Source organism: Canis lupus, chromosome 6 (assembly GCF_003254725.2).
Source record: "Canis lupus dingo isolate Sandy chromosome 6, ASM325472v2, whole genome shotgun sequence".
Lineage (NCBI taxonomy): Eukaryota > Metazoa > Chordata > Mammalia > Carnivora > Canidae > Canis > Canis lupus.
The window spans coordinates 60,016,286-60,038,899 of NC_064248.1; the positions used below are offsets into that span (position 1 = coordinate 60,016,286).

Here is a 22,614-nt window from a genome sequence, read left to right on the forward strand (position 1 = left end):
TGTTCTAGGAAGTCTTGCCTTAGGTCATAATGCTGACATGGGGATTAGAACCCACAACCTCTGTTCGCCCTTTCTGAGGTTTAGCCCTCTGAGCCATGCTGCATTTAAGTTTAGTAATTAGCACTTAGAAAGCCATTGAGGTCAATCCCCATTGCGCCTGTGTAAAGTTTGAACTCATTTAATTGTCAAAGCCTCTCAGAGAACATTTCTGTATAATTCTGTGTATTTTAAAATAAACTAATGCCGTTATCTATATTCACTTAGAATGGGATGCAGTAATAGTATATGGACAGAACAAAAATCTATTAATACTCACATGTGTGGTAAGGTGACATTCAGATGCATCTGTTTCCTCTCATAAAGTCACCTGCTGGAAGCCTATTGAGTAAATGTTAATGAATTTGGGTGTACCTTAGCTGCAAATGGATCAGATCTTCCTAATGTAACATTACAGCAACCTAGATTCACTTGGATCATTCTGCTGATTTAAATTAAATTGAACATCAAAGCCAGCAAAATGTATTAGGGAGGAATTAGGTGAGCTACAGAAGCATTTAAAGGGTGTTCTTAGAGCCCCAAGAAGAAGAGAAAGATAGGAATATCTCTTTGTATTCTAGCTTAAAGCCCCAGATATATTTGGAGAGATGGACGTGATGATTCTGTTGTATGAGTGGAGTTTGCCATATGACCTCCACTAATGTTTAAAGATTGCTCCATAGTTTAGTCTTTAAAACATCATGCTGAAAGCATGCCGTCAAGTGCCTGCCAAATTTAATTTTAAAAATTTAGCTGGCTTTTAGCTAGAGGTGAGGGGGGAAAAACATTAAAGATTTTGTTCTTGTTTTAACTGTTTAAAAAAAAGTTGAAACTTGGATTTTTCTATTTGGTCAGTTATTTTGAAAATAGCATGCAATTGCCTCTCAAATCAAGTTGAAACTCATAAGTGGAAGGAAGTTCAGCACCTCTCCTCCTCTATCTACCTATTTGTCTTCTTTAATGTGTTGACATAGGCTGTTCTGAAGTCCAATATATTTAACTAATTCCTACCATGTTCATTAGTATGTATGAGACTTTACCTGTGGCTTTTCAAATGTGTTATCTCTTCATCATGAGGGTATAAATACGTAAGTGTATAATTTATGGATTTTGCTTTTGATGTAGCTTCTCATAGTATTTTTTAGAGTTTTCTATCTAGTGCGTCTACCTCATGACCCTTGCTGACTTACTAATCTAATTTAGAACATAAATTTGGTCAGTCAGCAACAAATACTTACAGAAAACTTAATTTTAACTATTTTTTCCTCATAGGGAAAGTTCTATGTGAAAAGCAGCCTCAATGTTTTGGTTGATAATATTGGTTCTCAGATATCTGTACAATTGTGAATGAAATAAGCTGTTTTTTCAAACTTTGGGAGGGATTTCTTCTTCTTCCCCCCCGATAGATACGATTTCACTGGTGCTGTTAGGCCAGATTCTTTGTCTATCACTATATTGTCCAAAGACTCTCTTACGGGGCTCTTATACAAAATAAAAACCTCAACATAGAGAAATAATTGCATTGGTAGATGCTGATATTTGGCTAACAAATGGCCAGGAATTCCCATCATTGGAATGATTCCAGTATAGTTTGTTATAAATCAGAAGTATTCCATGACAAACAGAGAAAAGCAACTAACTTTGGTTTATGGTTACTGTTGATGGACAACAATTCTAAGTCCCACATCACATTATGAACATGAAGCATACCATGAGATGGCCAATACTGGGAACATTGTGTGTTTTGGTCTGAAGAGGATTTTCCATCATTTTTTTCCCCTCCAAAGGGATTCTTAGTACTCATGAAATATTCTCATGATGGAAAATATGGAAAGCATATAAAATTGGATCCACTTGCTCAAGAATCTATGTCGATCAGTAGAGATAGTATACATGTAGTACTTATATAAATATAGAAATGTTTCTAGTAAGTACCTTAAAAGGTAAAAAGAAATTGCAATTAATTTTAATATTTTAACTCCAAATATTCAAAATCTTATCATTTCAACATGTAACCAATATAACAAAACTAATGAGATGTTTTGTATTTTTTTCTTTTTTTTGTTTTGTTTTGTTTTGTTTTGTATTTTTTCATGTTCAGTCTTCAAATCTGGTATATTTCACACTTAGTGGTACATCTTGATTCAGATTAGACATGTTTCTCAATAATAGTTTCTTTAGTAGCTTCTTCTCAATACTTTCTCTAAACTCTTCAATAGGTACATGTGGTTAAGGCTGCCATATTGGACTATTCAGATTTAGATGTACCATTTGTAGGGGTTAGGGACTCTAAAACTCTCTGGGTTTGATTCTTGCCTCTGCCTCAGTCTGTCTGTGACCATGGGCAAGTTAATTAAGTTTTCTGAGACTCAGTTTCCTAATACATAAACCAGGTAAAAATTATTTTGGTCTCATTGGTTTGTTATAAGAGTTAAATGAATTCAAAATACCTGATGAATAGTAAATATACTGCTCTAGACAATGCAAAAGGAATGATAGTACTGTAAAAATCACCTGAGCCTATAAGGGATTTTAAAAAAATGCATAATATCAAAGTTGTATTTCCACACTCACCATGTTATCATTACCTCAACCATCTAATCGTGTCATTCTGTGATTAGTTTTTATTGCTGTTTTGAGTGTGACCTCGTCTTATTTTGGGAGTAGCCTTCTTCTATTTCAGGTGTTAAGATAAAATTCTTTCTCACATATGTTTTCTAAGAAGCCAAAGGCTTGAAAGTAAGAAGTACAGACTTAGCCTGGTTTAAGATAGTTTTTCATTAGGGTAAATAACTTAGGTGGATAGAATGCAGTGATTTTTCATTGACTGAAAATATGCAAACAAATGGCAATTGTTTACTTTCCTGTTTGTACAAATTTTCTGCTAGATTTGGAGGAAAATGAAATCCATTTTGTCAGCATACACCATGACTGGCAACACTTACACTCTTCAGATAGCTGTCAGAATTCATGGACACCATGGCAATGTTGTAAAAAGCCTATCATAAGTTACAATATTCACATAGCTGCCAACCACCCATAACAAGTGCCAGACATCAATAACTGTCCCCATTGTCAAAGGGAGGCAGTAAGGACAAGCACCAGTGATACAGCTAACCAAGAGGACAATATTAATTCATGACTGAGGAATCCTTTGAAGCTAGCCAGAGACCAAAAAACCTCCCCCAAAACCAAAAAGAAAACAAAAACAAAAAAACCCCAAACACAAACACAAAAACAAAAAACACAAAGCAGGAATTCAGTCAAGCCATCCCTCTGGCTAAGGCCCATAGAGCAATCAAAGGTCAGCCCATGCCCCAAATTACCCATTTAGACCTCTAGGAAGAGGAGGATTGCAGAGTACACTGTTCAAAGGTGGTACTTTCTGTCACAGGATTCCGTAGTTCTTTTTTATTCTTGGGAGGTTGTGCCAAAAAAGATTATTGGCATGCTTTCTCCTGTTAAGAAACATTTGGAAGGTCCTTCTAGAGATCTGAGGAACTTGAAAGTTCACTCTCTCCAGTTCCCTCAATTACCTCTAACAAGACTGAAGTTCAGGCAAGTTAACTAATTGCTCAAAGTCAGATGGCCAATTCCTGAGAAGTCTGAAACAAGAAGACAGATCTATGAGGCTGGATTCTGTGCTTTAGTCTTTCCAGGCTTTCTTGCTACTCTGCTTTGATTTTGTTAGGGCAAGAATGATTTTCTGCTTTTCATTTTAGTTGGCATCCCAGGAATGGGAGAGGAGCTGAAGACAGGAATGGCAAAATCAGAGAAGTCCCCAGGCTGGTAAATTCATTCAACCACTCTCTCAGAGCTTCCCTTCACAGTGGGTGGTATTGTGATTCCGTAATGAGGCTTATCAGTGCCCTCCCAAAGGTACAGCTCATGCTTTCCACACTGTCTCCAAGGTCCGGAGTCTGGATTGCTCTGTGTTAACATACTTATTTCCATGTAAGCTCTATGAAAGTTTCTGTGAAGGCCTAAAATACAGCCAGAAAGTATCCTGGGATCTAGGAAAATGTAAGTCATTTAAAATACTTGTACATATTTAGAATGTGTTAAAATATAGACATTTCCTCTTTTGTGTTTCTACCAAATCTAAGTAGTATCCTGTTCCCACAGAGCTAAAGTTCCTAGAATGCTCATGTACTTCTAAAAATTAACTTGTTTTATAAATAATACTTTATTCTTACAAATACTAGTTTTGTAGGCAGCTGTACAATTGTGCTAAAAGCTCTGGACTTTGAGTTACAAGAACTGAAATTTTAAGACTCTGATCAGCTACATATTAGCAAACACTATCCACCTAAAATGGCCTTGATTGGGATTAAATAAAATAACATATGTGCAAACATTGTATAAACTATAAAGCATTGTACAAATATAAGAGCTTATTATTTTGCTCAAAATCTAATAGATATTTGCATTTATATATGGAAATCATTTATATTTATATAAAGTATTTTCTATATGATAGATAGGGATTATGTCCAGATTGAAGATGTTTATTGATAGGCTTCCTATCTAATTTTTGTGACCTATTTATTTTAACAAGACAGCTTACTTTATAGCTGACTTGGAATTTGTCTCAAATATTCAACTGACAGTGACTATCAGACCCACTGTTTATGGTACAAAAATCAAACTAACCATTTATAAAAATTTCTGCAGAAGATTCCAGCTAATGAAAGCACCATTTGTGGTGTGCTAAAACATGCGCACACATAGGTATTGCCCCATTTATCAGACATGAGAGCTAATTACCTCATACACCACTATATCTCTTCCATTCTCTGCATTTCAATTCCCAATATTAACACATAGGTGGTCAAGCTGACCATCGAATAGCCTGCATGAGCATGAATGCATTAAATAATTTAATGTTGGAAGAGTTTATTAAACTGCCACATTCTAATCAGCATGCGTACCTGCCTTCATTAATTTTGCACTGGTCCATGGTGTGTCTCTACAGCCAACACGGAGAGCACTAATGTTAATAGGAGCTCTTAACAAACAGGACCAGTTAATCAAGGAAAATTTACTATTAACCACATGACCATGCATACTGCAATCTAATTACAATCAGATTTAACCCTCACCCTACCACACCCATTTAGACATCTTTCTTATTATTTGTCAATGAAACTGCAGAAAATAGGGTATCATTATTTCATTTAGAGTGAGAGATATATTTGCATCTGGACGTGGTTGTGAACATGAGGCGGTTTTCTGCTTGCTCCTGTCCCATGTTGGAGCAATTCAATTTTGTTTAAAAGATCACTGGAAGAAAGCTCTGGTTCTGTCCCCTAAATGATTTTTGATTCTTTGAAAATAATTAATTACAAGAGAGAGTTTCTCTGGATGCATATCCATACTCTGAGCTGATTCAGGTGAAATTCACCATTTGGCAAGTTACAGTTATTGCTATGTAAATGACGTGGATAAAATCTAGATCATTTAGTTTAACTGTTTAACAAAATAATCTGAGATATTAATGTTAAGTCTCATAAGATTGGAGGCCCATCATTTAATCAGATTTGGCTACTTCAATACCAGTGAATTGGACAAACACCTACCATAATTGGCTGTTTTGCATATGTAGAAGTATATAAAAGGGAAAAGATAGGATAATCAGGGTTTTTTGTGTGTTTTCACTTCTTCAAGTTGTCACGGTGCCTGTTTTATTACATGAGATCATGTAAGTTTGTCTGTTTTTACAGTGGATCTCTGGTTTGGTGATTATGCCATTTGTTGTAAAGAGGTATAAGTCTGATTCAGAGTAAGAAGGAGAGCTTTAAGAATTCAGAAATGTCAATGCCAGTATTTATGAAATATCAAGGAGAGAAGTTATAGCATTTTTATTAATATTTTGTCATATAATCGCTTTGCTCCTTGGAATATTAGCCCACGGTGGAGGAATTTAAGAAGTATCCCAGCAATTTGCTAAGAATTTCAGCTTCATAACTGAAGGGACTTTTAAAAGTACTTTCTTGAAAGACTCTATCTTACTTAAGATAATTCTTTTTATGGGACTAATAACGACTATCTCCCTTTTGGATATTTTAATTTATTTTAGGTCTCATTATCTTACATCAATGTTACAAAGAATTCCATGTAGGTCAGCTATGGAATCGGATGAACTACACATTTATTTAAAGTGAGTTTGGTTAAAGGATACTCTTGTATTCTGCATTATAGGGTAGCATCTTCACATCTGTATTACATTTTTTTCCTTGTGACTCACAGGTTTCTGTGTTTTTTTTTTACAGTGTTTCTTGTTAGAAGGGAACAATTGTACCTAAGTGTTATATAGCAGAAGAATGGTACACAAGAAATATCCAACTAGAATGTGGACTTGAAAGAAAATGTGATATAATATACAAAATTCAGTGCACATAGCTGACCATGAATCCTCCATTCTCTGAGAAGATGGTGAATTCCCCAGTGCCACTCTCAGTATCAAGTAGAACAGGGCTAGAGTTTTGTCAGACGTAGCTGAATACTCTTTGGGCTACTGGAAGAAAATATGACTCATGCCACTCTTTTCTGAGGGCTCTCATTTAGGAAATATAGTATCTGACAATATGTATCTTTCTCTTACTATTCTTAAGAAATTATTGAATAACATTGTATTCAAAGGGAAAAGTCCTTTTGAATTTAACAAGAAAAAAATAATCATCAAACTTGAATAGGAGTGTTTTCTAAAATGTCTGACAAAGTGCAAATAACTCTTTTTGGAACTAATACTTCATATTTAGAATATCTTTGCTTTGCTTTAGTTTGTTCTGAAGGTGAAATGTTGTCACCTTGATGGTTTGACCAAGTCTTGTCTGTATATATCATTGTCTAAACAAGTTGTGAGGTTAGGTGGGAAAGTGTTTAAGAGACTGGGGCTCAATTCTGTTTCTAGCTCTGCTCAGTTCTCTCATCTGTAAAGAGAATGTGTTAGATTTGCTCATTTCTAAGGATTTCTAAGCACATTAAGTATATGAAGTAGTAGAATCTAAGGAATAAGATTCCCTTCAAAAGTTCAGAAACCTCAAATGAGCAGTCAGGGAATGTTAAATGGATGGCTTTTTAATTTTTTTTTCATGTTCAAAAATAAAGACATCTAATTCCAGGTCCCTTGCTCTCTTCTACTTCTTGCAAAATGTACAAACTTCACGTAGAGGGATGATAATGCGATAGTACCCTATATGACCCATAAATATAATTTAGTTTGGAAATGTCATATGATAATCCAGCATAAAGCCCTGTTCATCAAAGGCCTGAGCTGTCAGGTCGTGATGGTGCTTTGATTATTTTATACATTTTTACACAGGGAAGAACAAAAGGCACATTCCACACACAACTTAAGAAAGAAAAGTTTAATAGAGGGTTTATCCTTTCCGCAATGTGGTTAATACTGAAAATGTGGAAGAATAGATATGTTAAATTGGCCAGGCAGTTTGTGTCTCTCTGTCTGTCCGTCTGTCTGTCTGTCCGTCTCTCTCTCTCTCACACACACAACACACACACAAACACTGAACATCAGAGAAGAATTTTGATGTTATGTAAGTGCAAGAAATATGAATATAATAAACAACATTCACCCTGAGTCGTGGTGTTTGTCTGGATTCACGGGGAGTGTTCACCAACTAAGATTGCACAACTACTGGAGGTGTTACATTTGCTTGAATAACCCCAGAGGGCTGGAGCTGGGAGCCAGGAAAGGAGAAGGTGCAATGTGGGGAGGTCCTTTGGTGAGCATGATGCAAGTTTACAGCCTTGCCCGCCATCCAGGGAAGGTGAATCCCACAGGAAAACACTTAAAGCACCCACTCGTGGCTGTACATGCATACACACTCAGAGCGCGTGCAGATGTGCATTTGCGCACCAGTCATTGGAATCTGTAATTGGCGTTTTCCTGGGGGAAGGCAAACTGAGAGAGTGAGAGAACACAACAGATCTTTGATCTGCTGCATCTGTGTGAGTTGCCTGTGTGAGCCCATTATGCTACCGGCAATTCTCTTGAGACACAGGTAAGAAAAAGGAGAGTGTATAAGAAAGAAATTAAAATAGAAAGGGAAAGCTTGAAACCCAGAAACAAAAACCGAAAAAACACTTTCCATTTTCTTTATTTTCCCTGCATCTTCTTTTTCTTTCTCAGCAACTTCAGCTTATGATGCTCTCTCTCTCGGGAGAACAGATAAGTCGTTTCAGGTGAAGCCCAGAATTGTACTTGTCCTTGGGTTATGCTCTCCTAGGGTAATGTAACATTCAGTACCATGTAACTAGTGAGACAGTTGGCCAGTTATTCAGGATATTTCTGGCCTCTAATAGGGGATGAATTTCTATATGAGATTGACTTTGCAAGGAGAAGCTTTAAGAAAATTCTACTGCAAATCTATAAAGATCCAACAAACAATATTTTTCATTATATAGCTCATGTTGCTATCATTGAGAGAACCTGATATTGGAATACATATTCATTCAAAGTGTGAGATAAGATTGTGTATTTTGCTAAAAAAATTGCATCCAAAATACCAAAAAGAAAATCTCAGAATGTTTTAACAAATGTTATATTAAATACCTACATGATGTGATATTGTGCCAACTTAATTATAAAATTTAGTATTCATTAAAATTTTTCACTGCATTTGAAAATAATGTGTAGGTTTAAATTTTCTCACTTTGTAAAATTTTCATCTAGGTATGATGATTGCTGAAAGCTCATAACATGTTGTGAGTTAAGTCAGTTATTTGTAGCCCAATAATTTCAAAAGCAAATTTACAAATATTTTTTGGAACAATAATTATAGCAATATTAGGTTTAATGTGGTCATAGATATACTTTTAATCAGTGTTGACATGTTGGGGGAGGGCCTAAGGCTAATGGTGATCTGAAAAAAACCTGGAAAAAGAGTCAGTTGTTTTAAAGCAGCTTCATTGAAGATACTGGTGTTTTAAGGGACTGTTTCTAGAATTCTCTGAAGGTGACAAAGCTGCATTCTTTATTCTTAAATTGAAGGGCATCAAGGTATTCTTGAATATCTGCAGGGATGGTGAATGATTATATGAAGCCCTTATAGCAGGATGGCTCTCCCTGCTGCCTTGATACAGCTCTTGGACACCTAGCACTACCTGGTTGTTAACTATAATGATACCCTACATGTGGGCTCACTTTGACTTTCTAGACTCTTCACATGAGCTTTTGTAACCTTGCTCTATTTCACATAAAGTCATACAGCTGAATTTGTCTCATATACTGCTCAGCATGTTTTGAAGAAAATATCTCTCTCTCTGGGCTGTCCCTGGGCATGGCATGGCAGCACATTAAGAAGACATTCCCCAAACCAACATTAGACAATTTTCTGGAGGAACTCCTTTCCTGGCAGGAGTTTCTCCCTTTATTTTGGGTTTCGTCTTCACCCTAATAATCTAGGATAATTCGAAGAGTTAGCTAATGTTTATTTACATCAGACTAGCAAAGAAAAAGAAAATGATGGTCTGAGCCACAAGAATAGTATCCACTTGATCCTGAGACAAAATTAAATAAGGTTGGCAGTTTTTTGTTTTTTTTTTTTTTAATGCTTACTCTGAGTAACCACACAGCTACTGTCAAAACTGGCTTGCACTGAATTGTGCTATTGCTAGGCTGGATCTTTTTTTTCTGAATTGTACCAAGTGGATAATTTTAATTCACATTTACTACATTTTAGAAGGATACAACCCATCTTTACTTTTTCCCCTTCCCCTCTTCCTTCCCTCAGCTCCCTTTTTCTCTTTTACATTCTTGATTTCTACTCTGAGTTGCTTTTGGGCAAACTTCTAATCGAAATCTTTGTATCTCTCTCTGAGTCTACTTTCTTCTAGAAAAGACTCATTCTTATAAAAATCATGATAGTTTGACAAGCTGAGGGCAATTACCTGATCAATATCAGTCAGAATGAGAAGCCCATGATGGATGCCCCTTTGGATTGAAAGAAAAGCAGCAGAGACATATTAAATTAAGCTAGTCCCATTTGGCCCATCACCAGAAGATACTGAAACAAGGTAATTTGACCTTTAAAAAAATCGAGAGACTGTCTGCATCACCCTGGTATGAAGAAAGGTCTCAGACAGGGTAATTAGAGAATTTCAATAATTGCTGGCTTTGCAATAAAGGATTTTTTTCAAGTCTTTTTTGGAGCTCAAACTAGAAATTAAGGAAAATTAGTGAGCCCATTTCCTCAGTTCCTATCGAGTAGGTGGGGATATTCCATGGGGCAAGATGGGCAGAAGACAAAATGGAAAACAAGTCATTGCTCCCCCTCAGACACCATAAGTCTTAACGTATCCTTTTCAACTTGGCAGGTTAATAAACGTTTTAATTATACTTTTAGCTTGGTACTTTTTCTAAAGCCAAACAGTAAATCTCTTTAGATTATGTTGTCATTGGCTGTTAACATAGCTAACAAGGCAATAGATCTCAGGTATTTAGCCATCATTACTTCTCATTGGCTCAAATCATCAGAATCAACAACTGCGCACTCAGAGGAATTAATACACCCTCGAATCTAAATATCACTATGAAAAGGTGACCTTCACCCACTAACGGTACACCGCATTTTTTAATGATTATACAGCTATAGAAATGAGCAATGATTTAAAAATCATTTAAATCATCTCCCTTTCACTGTGACAATGGCTTAAGGCATTTTCCTACTCTTCTTCATCTAATCCAAAGGTTAGTGGACCTGATAACCATAAATAAAACACTGCAGGATTGAACATTTTGGGGACCTGGCATGGGACACTCAATAGAAATCCAGAGTCAGAGAGACCCTTAAGAAGTTGTCTTTTCTGTTCAGTGTTCTTAAACTTTTGATGCGTAAAAGGTACCTAGACAGCATGGTCCAGTATGCCTGGGGAAGGTGCAGGGATCTGCATTTTCACAGGAGTCCCAGGTATTACTCTACTGGCGGTCCATGGACTCCATATTAAGACGCACTATGTGTAGACTTCCTTTCTGTTAGCCTCTGGCAGTGTGGAAAGTACACCAGCTTAAAGTGATGAGAATCAATCACTTTTTTGCAAAGGCTTCCATGGAAATGGACTAAGACTCATTCAATCAAATCACACTATCTACGGCTTTGATGTTCAGTCACTTGCCTGTTAAGAACTGCCACTTCTCTTCCTCAAGCTAGAATCCTTTTGTTTCGTTTCAGTTTGTTTTTCTTAAATGTATTCTTACAATAGTGTTCCCAGGGAAAACAATGAGTTTTTATTTTATCTTTTACCATCAAATATGTGCTTTCCCCTTTTAAATATAGGATGGCAAGTTTTCTGATTCCCTCCTAAGTGTCGGGCATCTTTCTTGCCTGGAAGAAGAGAAATTTGTAAATCAATTCACTTAATTCCGAGTTGAAGCCAAAGGTCTTGTGACATCATCACTTCTATTCTGCCTCTTGCTCATTCAAGCCCACCACACTGGCCTCCTTGTTAACCCTTTTCTCTATTTGGAACACTATTCCCAGATTTCCATTTCATATCTTTGCTTAAATCCTACCTTCTTCCAGAGGCCTCTCCTCACCACCCTATTTAATTCTGAAATGATCATATATATATTTTTCCCCATAGCACTTATTTTCTCCTAAGATGCTATTTAATTTACTTAAAAATATTTGTGTTAATTTTCTGTTAATCCCTAACGGTGTGGTGTATAAGTTCCATGAAAGTTGGAATTTTTTTTTTAAGATTTATTTATTTATTTATTTATTTATTTATTTATTTATTTATTCATTCATGATAGACAGAGAGAGAGAGAGACACAGGCAGAGGGTGAAGCAGGCCCCATGCCGGGAGCCCGACACGGGACTCGATCTCGGGACTCCAGGATTGCGCCCCAGGCCAAAGGCAGATGCTAAACCACTAAGCCACCCAGGGATCCCCTGGAATTTGTTTTTTTAGGCTGAAACATACAGGTAACTAGAACAGAACCTGGCATATAGTAAGTGTTCAACAAACCTTTGTTGGATGAAAGAGTAAATGTCTAATTACATATGACATTTCCTTTCTCACAAACACTTGCATTTAAATCTAAGAAAGATTAGAGGAAGCAATAGTTAAGAAAGCAGAAATTCACTTATTATTTAGATTATCATTAATTCACATATGATTCAGAAAATATATTTGAATAGTAGGTATTCTAGCTGAGGCTTAAATTATGCTACAAAGATTATTAACTCTCAGCCTACTCCTCCAGCCAGATGTTTCACACTCTTAAACATGAATACTGATTGCTGTTGTAACTAAGGGCAGAGGAATCAGAGAAAGTAGTAAACCATAGGGAAAAAGCAGAATGAGTGAAAACCAGAATTAGCATTATCCTACTTGTATTGAAGATATTGTTAGGAACCTGATGCTACTTGGCATTTTGTACATATTTCCATTGAAAATTATTTTCTAAACTTACAGAAATAGCTACCATTATGGAGAATTTATGATGTCTTACACATGATGCTATGTTTCACAAACATTATCTCCCTTCTTCTTCAGAAGAATCCCATTACGTGTGGTGTCAAGATTCACTGACTTACAAATGGCAGACAATCCAAACTAAACTGTTTTATTTTTTTTTAAATTTTTTTTTAAGGATTTTATTTATTTATTCATGAGAGACACAGAGAGAGAGAGAGAGAGGCAGAGACATAGAGAAGCAGGCTCCACACAGGGAGCCCGATGTGGGACTTGATCCTGGGACTCCTGGATCATACCCTGAACCGAAGGCAGATGCTTAACCACTGAGCCACCCAGGTGTCCCCAACTTAAACTGTTTTAACCAAAGGCAAACAGAAGAAAAGAATGAGTTCATTTGGTTCATGTATCTAGAAAATCAAGAAAAAAAAATGTGTTGATATCGATTACTCAAACATTTAAAATCAGCAAAATAAAAATATATTAACTTTCTGAACATTTAAAAATGACATCAGCAGAGTATTATTCTGAATTTATATTAATATATTTAATCAGTTTCTTAGCCATATCTCTCTTAGCTAGCACCACGTTATATCTGTGTGGCGGTTAATTTTTTGTGTCAACTTGACTGGGCCACAAGTTAACTACCCAGATATTTTGTTAAATCTCATTCTGGGTATGTCTGGGTATGTCTGGGTATTCTGGGTATTCTGGTTGAGCTTAATATTTGAATTGGTAGAGTAAAATGATTGCCTTCCTCCATGTGAGTGGACTTCATCCAATCTGTTGGAGGCCTAGGATTCCATATCTCTGCCTGACTTTTTAAATTGGGACATCAATATTCTCCTGCCCTTGGACTGTACTACTGAGTCTTGTGGTTCTCTATCTTGCAGATGACAAATGGCGGGGCTTCTCAGCCTCCATAATTGCATGAGTCAGTTCCTTAGAAGGTTTTTTTTTTTTTTTTTTTTTCCGGTAGATGTATAGAGATCTATCTATCTATCTATCTATCTATCTATCTATCTATCTAATGTACATAGATAGATAGATGTAGATAGTATATCCATTGTATTGGTTCTATTTCTGTGGAGAATTCTAATACAAGATGTTTTTAGAAGAATTTTATTTTTTCAGTATGGCCTTTTAATTGTTTTGTTTCATAAATTCCCCACAGTCTTCTCCCAATTTGCATTTTAAATTTAATACAAGTAAAATCTTTGACATCTTCAATTAATTTTTCTATCTACACCACAATATTTTGAAATGAGAAAAATATTTTTTCTATAAATGTTGAGGTACCCGGTAACCTCAGAACATATTCTGCCAAATGGAGAATACTCTTAAATCTATTTTTTATATTGAAACACTTAAATGTTTCAGGCCAAATATTTTCACAGAGACTGTCTTTTCACCTCTGTTCTTTGACAAATATTTTTTCATAAGACAAAACTCTTCAAATAAGTGGTCCCTATGGCTTTTTGAATGATTTACCAGGTATAGATGCTGTAAAATCATAAACTTTATCAATTTATCCAATTCCAGCATATGACACAGATCTATCCAATTAAAAGTAGGAACTTTATTATAAGATTCTTCCCCAAAATTGAGCTATTCCCAGGCACAACTACAAAGTTTCAGAATCTTAATTCTCACACAGTGTTTGAATTCTTCTTCCTTGTATTCAGTTCCTCCCTTGCTGTTGTAGGAATAAATTTTATCATCTTATTTCCACACTCTGTGTTTGTAACTGCAATTTGCTAAAAGATGAAAAAGCTGAAATCTTTTGGCACTCCATTTGTTTAATAATTTGGTTAAATATTTTCAACTAATTTTGCACAAAATACATTCAAAATTTGATATCATTTATTTAAAAAAGTACACCATCTTTATGGGACAAGAAGATTGATTTAAAAAAACAATTTTTCAAAAGTGCAAATATTTCTAAAAGCCATTTCATAATAGAGAAGAGACAAAACTTATATTGCCATGTTGAAGTTTTATGTTTGTATTCCTTACAATATCAGCAGATTTTATTGTTCAGCTACTTTGTGTGTGTGTGTGTGTGTGTGTACAACTATAGTGTCTATTTTTCTTGATGGAATATCCCAATTTATTTAGATACAATTATGAGTTATGTATACACCAAAATCTATTCCTGGGGTATATCTGATTCATTGGTTTCTTAATTTGGTGAAAACTATGTTTTTACCAAGATACTGTGTTACACTGAATTTGTATTTTTACTACTAAACCAAAGAAGTCATTGTGGCTTCTATGTTTTACTTTAATTTTTTTTTTTCCAGTAGCACTCAATACTTTCAAATATTTTGTCTTAAACTGAAGCCCTTGATCACACTGATAGAAAACTGGCTTCATTTTTTTCTCCAAATAAACCCAACATGCTAACAGCTACTGTTTCACTTTCCATTCACTTAAAAAAAAATGGAAAAAAAGCACAATTAATTTAAAACTACAATCCTTTGATCTAAATGAAAAGTCATGGTTCTTGGAGTGATTTATAAACATATATTCTGTAGCTGTATCAGTTAAATTCTGTGGGGGCTCAGGCCTTAAAATAGCAACTTTTGAAATAGATCCCAATGCTTTCTCAGCAGATTTATATCTTCTAGTTTTCACATGTCAGTGATATAATTTGTGGTCTCAAAATTAAGCAGCAAACGTTGATAAGCCTAATGGGGAAATTAAGTATTGAAGCCAACATGAGAATTGAAAAATCTGCATTTTCATTTTTATTAAATATACATTTTTTAGCTCTTTGCTATGAAAATACAGTATTTCAAAAACAGAAAAAAATTATCAAAAATTAATTAAATATGTCAATACCAAAAAATAACCAAACTTCTATACCAAGGCCATTCAGCTTACACATTCTATGCTCAGTAGGAGAACTGCTTAGTCTCCTTTTCTCCTTTTTGTGTATACTTACATCATAATTTCTTTCATTTTTCATTGACTCTTCGCTGGCAACCTGGTGACTTTACCCATCTCACAACTGGAGCTGCAGCTCCTGTATACCAAGTGGTTGGCAGAGTAAGGGACCTTGTATGCTTTTCCCATCACCACCTGAGACTAGAAGTAAGCTATCCCTAGCTATGTGCTTGCAGGCCCCTTTAAAATGGAGGCCTTTGTTCCACTGCATTTGGAAAGGAGAGTGACAGAATGTTCCTTGTCATTTTTCATATTTTGCCCTGTGTTGAAGTGGGAAGTTGGTTCACTGCACACAGTGCTCACACACTGCTGGACAAGACCATGCCAAGAACTGTCATTATAAAGTGGAGGCCTACCAAACCTAATCTGGCTTATTTCAAGGAAATTGCAGTCAAGGACTCATAATACTCTAGAAACTCAGATCAGCTGACATGAATCAGGCCCCAGGGAAAGCCAGAATGCCTGGTCACCGTAGGCAGAGGGAGCAACAAGTACAAATTTAGGAATAAAACCAGCCTACATAGGGCACAGTTGACATAGTTCATAAGAGCCTTGTAGGCTATGGCAAAGATTTCAGGATCTACTTTATTTAATCCAAGAAGCCTTTGGAAGACATTGACTTGCTGAAAAGGTAACCTGCTGCTGTGTGGACAGACTGTATAGGATAAGAACGGAGATAGGTGAACCTGTCAGGAGGCCATTGCTATTTTCAGGTGGAAGGTGATGGTGTTCAGCTTGAGGATAAAATGTATAGATGTGGTGAGAAGTGGTCCAATTTGGGAAATGTGTTAAGCGCATATCTGATAGGTATGTCAATGATTTGAATGTGAAGAATAAGAAGGGTAAAGGATAAATTCAAGGTTTTCCTTTGAGCCTCTGGATGAATTTTGGCACCATGTAGAAATGAGGAACATTGTGAGAACAGCAGTTGGAGGGGGAAACCAGGAATTTAGTTCGTTGATAAAGATTAAGTTTGACATGACTATTAAAATACCCACGTGTAAAGTTGAGTAGATATTTGGACATATTCATTGTGGACTGGTTGGAGCAAGAAATATAAATATATATATAAAAAAACCATCAGTATAGAAAGAGTATATGTAACTTAAGTTGAGATAGGATCATTCAGGGATTGGATGTAGATAAACAAGATAATTGCTGGCTGAGTCCCAAACACTCTTGTAATTATTTGTTTATTAAATATATAGCATCCAAAAGTAATAATTTGTGCAATCAATACATTGTCATAGTGTCTCAAAATTTCCACATTCTTCTTTGAAAAACACATACACCGCCCACACACACACACAAAACTAACTCGCTTTGTTTCATATGTTATTTTCACAAGTTACATTGCATAAAATGAATCAGTGATGGGGGGGATCAGGATACTTGGGTTCTTCTTTTATTACCTTTTAAAATACTTCATATTCTTTAATGCTCTCTACAGTGCTTGGCTGTGTTACAACCTAGTAAAAGTCATAGACCACTAATCTCAATTTACTTCATTTATTTACTAAAAAAATACATAGAAAATTATTATAAAATTCATAGTTCTGAATGGCTAATGAGATGAACAAATGCCTTGAGATGCATTCATTCTCCATCAGACTTGGAGATCTGCCTATCACATAAGGTGCATTTCCTATCTGTAACCGTAAACCCATTTTATTCAAAGTTTAATTTCCCTGTATGTACCAATCAGTAATTTCTTTGCATGAAAGGGATTCTGGTAATTTACTGGGGATCTAATGATAATTCATTGATGATGCAGGAGGACAGGTAGGAGACAAGAGCCAGAGGGACCAGTAAATCAAAGAGAAATAGAGATTTTTAAGCCATTGACTGAGGAGACATGTTTAGAAATAATACAAGCTGAAAGACTTGGAAATGAAGGGTGGAAAAAAGAACCACCAAATGCATCTAGTTGTGGAGATAGCCAAACTCAAAGATTCTGAATTGGAACTCTGATGGTATGGGTTAGCAAGGAAACATAAATTCCATCTTGTTGGTGTGGTCAATTTGAAGAGCCTCTTTGATCTGGGAGCAGGAAAGCCAATAAGCTAGCATAACCTTTTGAAATCCTATACTATCAAAATACTCAGTGCTGGACATGAGCAAGAGAGAGAAGAACAGGCCAAATAGAGTTTTGTTAAAGTCTATCCCACAATGGAGTGGAAGGTAATAATAGTAGTAATAATAAATAGAGCACATTAAAATTTACAAAGAACTTTCAAACAAATGATCTCATTTAATTACCATAACAAATCAGTGAAGTAGGCAGTTTATGTCTAATTATCTTCAATATGTCCAGTTTGCAGATGAGGAAAGTGAGACTTGAAGAGGTTTATAATTGCCAAAGCTCACAAAGTCACCGAGGGAAGCATGACTAGTCCTCTGGTCTGTCTGGCTTCACATTGCTAGACATTGATGCCATACATGGTAACAAGAGAGATCATAGCCCTAGGGATTTGCAGGTGCTTGTGATATATGGTTAATATACTATGCCCTGAGCACAGTCTCCTTTTAAGCCTTTCTTTGCCAAATATTCTTAAGAGAAAGGTCCCTAGTAGCAGACTTAGATTTTTTTTTTTTTTTTGTAGTGGCATTTGAATTATCCAGAGTGGACGAACATTGCATTTGATTGATGAATATCATTAATTGTCTCAAATGAAATATTTTTTCAAAATTAGTTAAATGTGTTTGAATAAAAAAATGGCCTAACTAGCAAAACTCAAGTCCCAGAACATGAGAGGGATGCCTGAACTTTGAAAGATCCTAGCAGGACTCTTCCTTCTTTGCCATATCCAGAACACATTACCAAGAATCAAGAACTTTGATTCATTTTCTTCATAGTGCGTTATGTACTCAAGGTAGTTAATTTTCCTTTTAAAAATTCCTAGTTCGCCAGTTATTTCTTCGTCTTAAGATGGTTCTTTTTGGTTTTCATTGTATTCAAGCTGGGCATTTTGTCAGTTCCTGCTGCTTATGGGAATTAACATCAGGCTAACACACAAAACCACAAGCAATCTTCTCCTCCTTGGGAAATTAAACAAAAAATTGAATCATAGTTAGGAGTCCTTTAATCACTTAATACTGAGAGTTATTTTCCTGAGTCATGAGAATGAATGATATAATGAGGCTGTAATGATAGTCAAGGTTCATCCACCATGAATTGCTATATGTAAATAATATACTTAAATATAATTTCTTGATTTATCAACTTTGGATTCCATCTACTTATGCCAAACTATTATACATTAGTATTTTGATGAACTTCTTATCTCTGTTTTATTAGTTATGCTATTAGTATTTTTAATAGTTTCATTTATAACTAAATGATATATTTTGGCCTCCATTTATTCTTTACCCAACAATTTAGAGAGTATCTATTGATTCCTCACTTGGTAAGGGAAACAATTAGTGAACCTCCTCTTTTCCATCTATTTTCCTCTCCTTCTACCTCCTCATCTCAACTCCTATCAACTATTCTATTGCTTTTACATAGACTATAATTGTCTCCCCTGCTTTGTCTACAAGTTAATTCTATGAATTGAAGATAAATAAATATATAATATAATTGTAGAGTAAATATAATTCTCCACAGATCTAAGTGAAGTGATTGGATCTACAGAGAAGGATATGTTAACCTATATCAGTTAATTTCTGCCTCTTGAAAGAGAATGGTTATTCTAGGCACCAAGAGCAAATGGATTCTTATTTTTCTAGCTGTGCTTCCATATTGTGTGTTTGTTATTTGGACTATGGATTTCACTGCATCTGTTTTATACTATAACAGATTAATGTACTTTCTTTACCAAGAGAAGGAAAAGACGAATGATTTGATCTTACCAATTTCTGAAACATGCGATTTATAATAGAATTGACTTGCTTATTAAAAGTAGTCTTTACATAGCACCCTCACTAATTTTACTTATAGCTCATTAGGCTAGATGCATATTTATCTTCTTTTTGCATTGCCCTACATTGGTGCTGTTGTGCTTCAATTCCGTCTCTTCTACTTTTCAGGTTTCCTGTTTTGTTTTGCTGGAGTATATCCTCAAGTTTGTGTGAGCTCTCCAATAAAATTGATAGGTGCTTGCTGGCTTTCACTGCTGATTAAAGTTTCATGAAAATTTTTTGTTTCATTTTGCCTACTCTTTTATGTTTTTAGCTTGGATAAAATTTCTCCTGTAATTTTGTTGATTATATCTCCTACCTTTGGGAAACTTTATTTTTTATTTTTTTTTATTTATTTATTTATTATTTATGATAGTCACAGAGAGAGAGAGAGGCAGAGACATAGGCAGAGGAAGAAGCAGGCTCCATGCACCGGGAGCCCAACGTGGGATTCGATCCCGGGTCTCCAGGATCGCGCCCTGGGCCAAAGGCAGGCGCTAAACCCGCTGCGCCACCCAGGGTTCCCCTACCTTTGGGAAAGAACAGAATATTTTTTATCAGGAATTCTAATTAGTTATTTCGGTCTATTCTGGATTGACCTTTCCTATCTTTTACATTGTCTCATGGTTTCCATTCTTTTATGATTTAGGTCTGAGAGATTTTTCTCAATTTTATCTCCCAAATTCATTTGTAGCTATTTCATTTGTTATTGAATTCTTCCATTAAATTTTTTTAATTTTAGAAGTTGCATTTAGTTTCTGAAAAATCTGTCTAACTTTCTGATGACTCCTTTTTTTAGAGTGGTTTAATTGTATTCTGGGATATACTATTTTTTTGGGATATCTCTCAAGATACCAATTGGATTTTTTTTTATGTTCTCTTTTGTTACTTACACTAGTTCTATTTACTTAGTGTTCTATTTGTTTACTTTTGGTAACTTTCTGTTATGCTATCGTATAGGTGGCTATTAACATGGCTAAACGAGGACCATGTACCTAGCATAAATTGGTGGCAAGGTTTTTGTTGTCATTCCTTTACTTAATTTACCAAAGGACTCCTCCTCTTTCTGATAAGGCCAACAGGGGGCTGTGCTTCTGACAATCAGGCTTCCCTGTGGAGTGTATGAACAGGAAATAGGTAGTTTCAATAGGCATTCTTAACAATACCACTGAAAGGGAGACTTTTCTCCGGAGGCAGAGACAAAGGATTTCTCTACTTCAGTCCTGTGCCAGTCTGGAGCTGTTTTTCCTCCCCATGCCTCAAATCTGCCCATGCTTTAGACTATTGTGTGACTCTAGAGTTATCTGCAGCTCTGGTCTGTTTCTTCAATTCCAGTCCCCTAATAAGGAGCCTCTCAGGTTAATCTAACATTTTGCTTGGAAATCAGTTATGAAGAACTTAATTAAGATGAAAACAAGTGCTGCTGTGTACTGTGTGGTATCGTAGGTCTAGTCCCAGCTCTTTAATAAACATTCCTTCATTTAACTGTTCTGAACCATGCACCAAAGCCCACTTCTGATCTTTATGCCTGCCAATTCCAGAATTGAATCTTCCTGAGATTGCCTAGAAAGAATGTCATCCACCTTATTAGATTATAATTAGTATATGAAATCAGAGATCAATTCTTATTTCCTACTAGGTACTATGAGTCTACAAAAGTATCTGGCATATAACTGGCACCAATAAATATTTGTTGAATAAATGAATGAATGAACAAATATATTGATGGATTTTGATATATTCCTTTTGATATATTTTAATTGTTATTTCAGTGAATTTTTTGAATTGTGGATGGTTACTCAGATTATCATTTTCAAATTGATGGAATTTTAATGAATCATTAAACTTATAATTGTGAGCATTATGCACAAGGTTTATGATCTATTACATAACATAATCAAAATGCTTAATTGTATATATACCATGATTATCACTTTTTAACTGTTACTCAGCTTGTGTGTTTTTATATGTGCTTATACACAGGGACTAGAAAAAATATATAAATGAGTGTTTCATTTGTTCGACTTTAAGATACTTAGGTTCATGTTTTCTTTTTATTTCAATTTGTAGTAGCAATATTTGTATGATAATAAAAATATGAAATTAGATTAAATGCTAAAGGAAAGCGATGCCAACATCTTTCTGGATGATGTAATATAAAAAATATTTTACTCTAACAATTAAAAAAGCCTTCTAATATCTAATATAAAACCTCCCTCCCATCCATAGCCTTTACAACTGTCCTTGCTATATGACCACACCACCCTTTCTTTTTTTTTTTTTTTAAAGATTTATTTATTTCCCCATGAGAAACACACAGAGAGAGAGAAAACCAGAGACACAGGCAGAGGGAGAAGCAGGCTCCACGCAGGGAGCCGGACGTGAGACCCGATCCCAGGTCTCCAGGATCACACCCCAGGCTGAAGGTGGCGCCAAACTGCTGAGCCACTGGGCTTCCCCCACACCACCCTTTCTAATGATACAGTATTATCTGCTTAGATAATCATTATATCCTTCACTAAACAATTTTAAGTCAATTTTTTCTGGATATTGTGCTAAAATCTGGGGATACAAAGATAAATAAGCATCTGTATGTTTTAAGATCATAGCCGAGTGATTCTTCAGTGGAGATTCACAGAGGTTCTTACAGTCTTCTCTGTATATTCACTGACTTTTAAGAAACTTTCCTACCTTCACTATACCTGTTCTCATGGATCTGATTATAATTATTGAGTTTAATTTGTAATTTCCAGGGAAAAAAGTGCAAGGTAAAGATAAGAAAAACAGAGAGGGGAACAAAAAAAGGGGCAAAGAGAAAAGAGAAATAAAAGCAGTCATCGAGATTATTTTATTTTTATTTATTTTTTTATATTTTATTTATTTATTCATGAGAGACAGAGAGAGAGGCAGAGACATAGGCAGAGAGAGAAGCAGGCTCCCTGCAGTGAGCCCAATGCAGGGCTCCATCCCAGGACCCCAGGATCATGACCTGGGCCAAAGGCAGACGTGCAACCACTGAGCCACTGGGGCTTCCCATAGAGATTATTTTAATGAGTCAAGACATATAAGGACAATTGGAAGAAAGAGTATCTTTCCTGGGCAAATATGGTCAAAACAGTTAAAGCTGCCTATTTTTTATACATGCTTTTTCACATTGCAAGTTCTGTATTACTGTCTTTTCATTTACATATTCTTATGGAATATGCAAATATAGTAAATAGTAAATGTTGCTATTTACTTTGTGGGGTTATTCACTTGTTTCTATATATTGCTTTGTGTCATTATTTC

General features: G+C 35.5%; 1 long non-coding RNA gene across 1 annotated transcript in view; it reads left to right on the top strand.

Annotated features, from left to right (window-relative positions):
- The first annotated feature begins 3,915 nt into the window (after window positions 1–3,915).
- The window catches only part of LOC125755327 (uncharacterized), a 65,465-nt gene continuing 46,766 nt past the window's right edge, over window positions 3,916–22,614 (top strand). The window contains exon 1 of the long non-coding RNA XR_007411532.1: window positions 3,916–4,059. This is a non-coding gene — a long non-coding RNA (uncharacterized LOC125755327). The remainder of the gene's footprint in view (window positions 4,060–22,614) is intronic.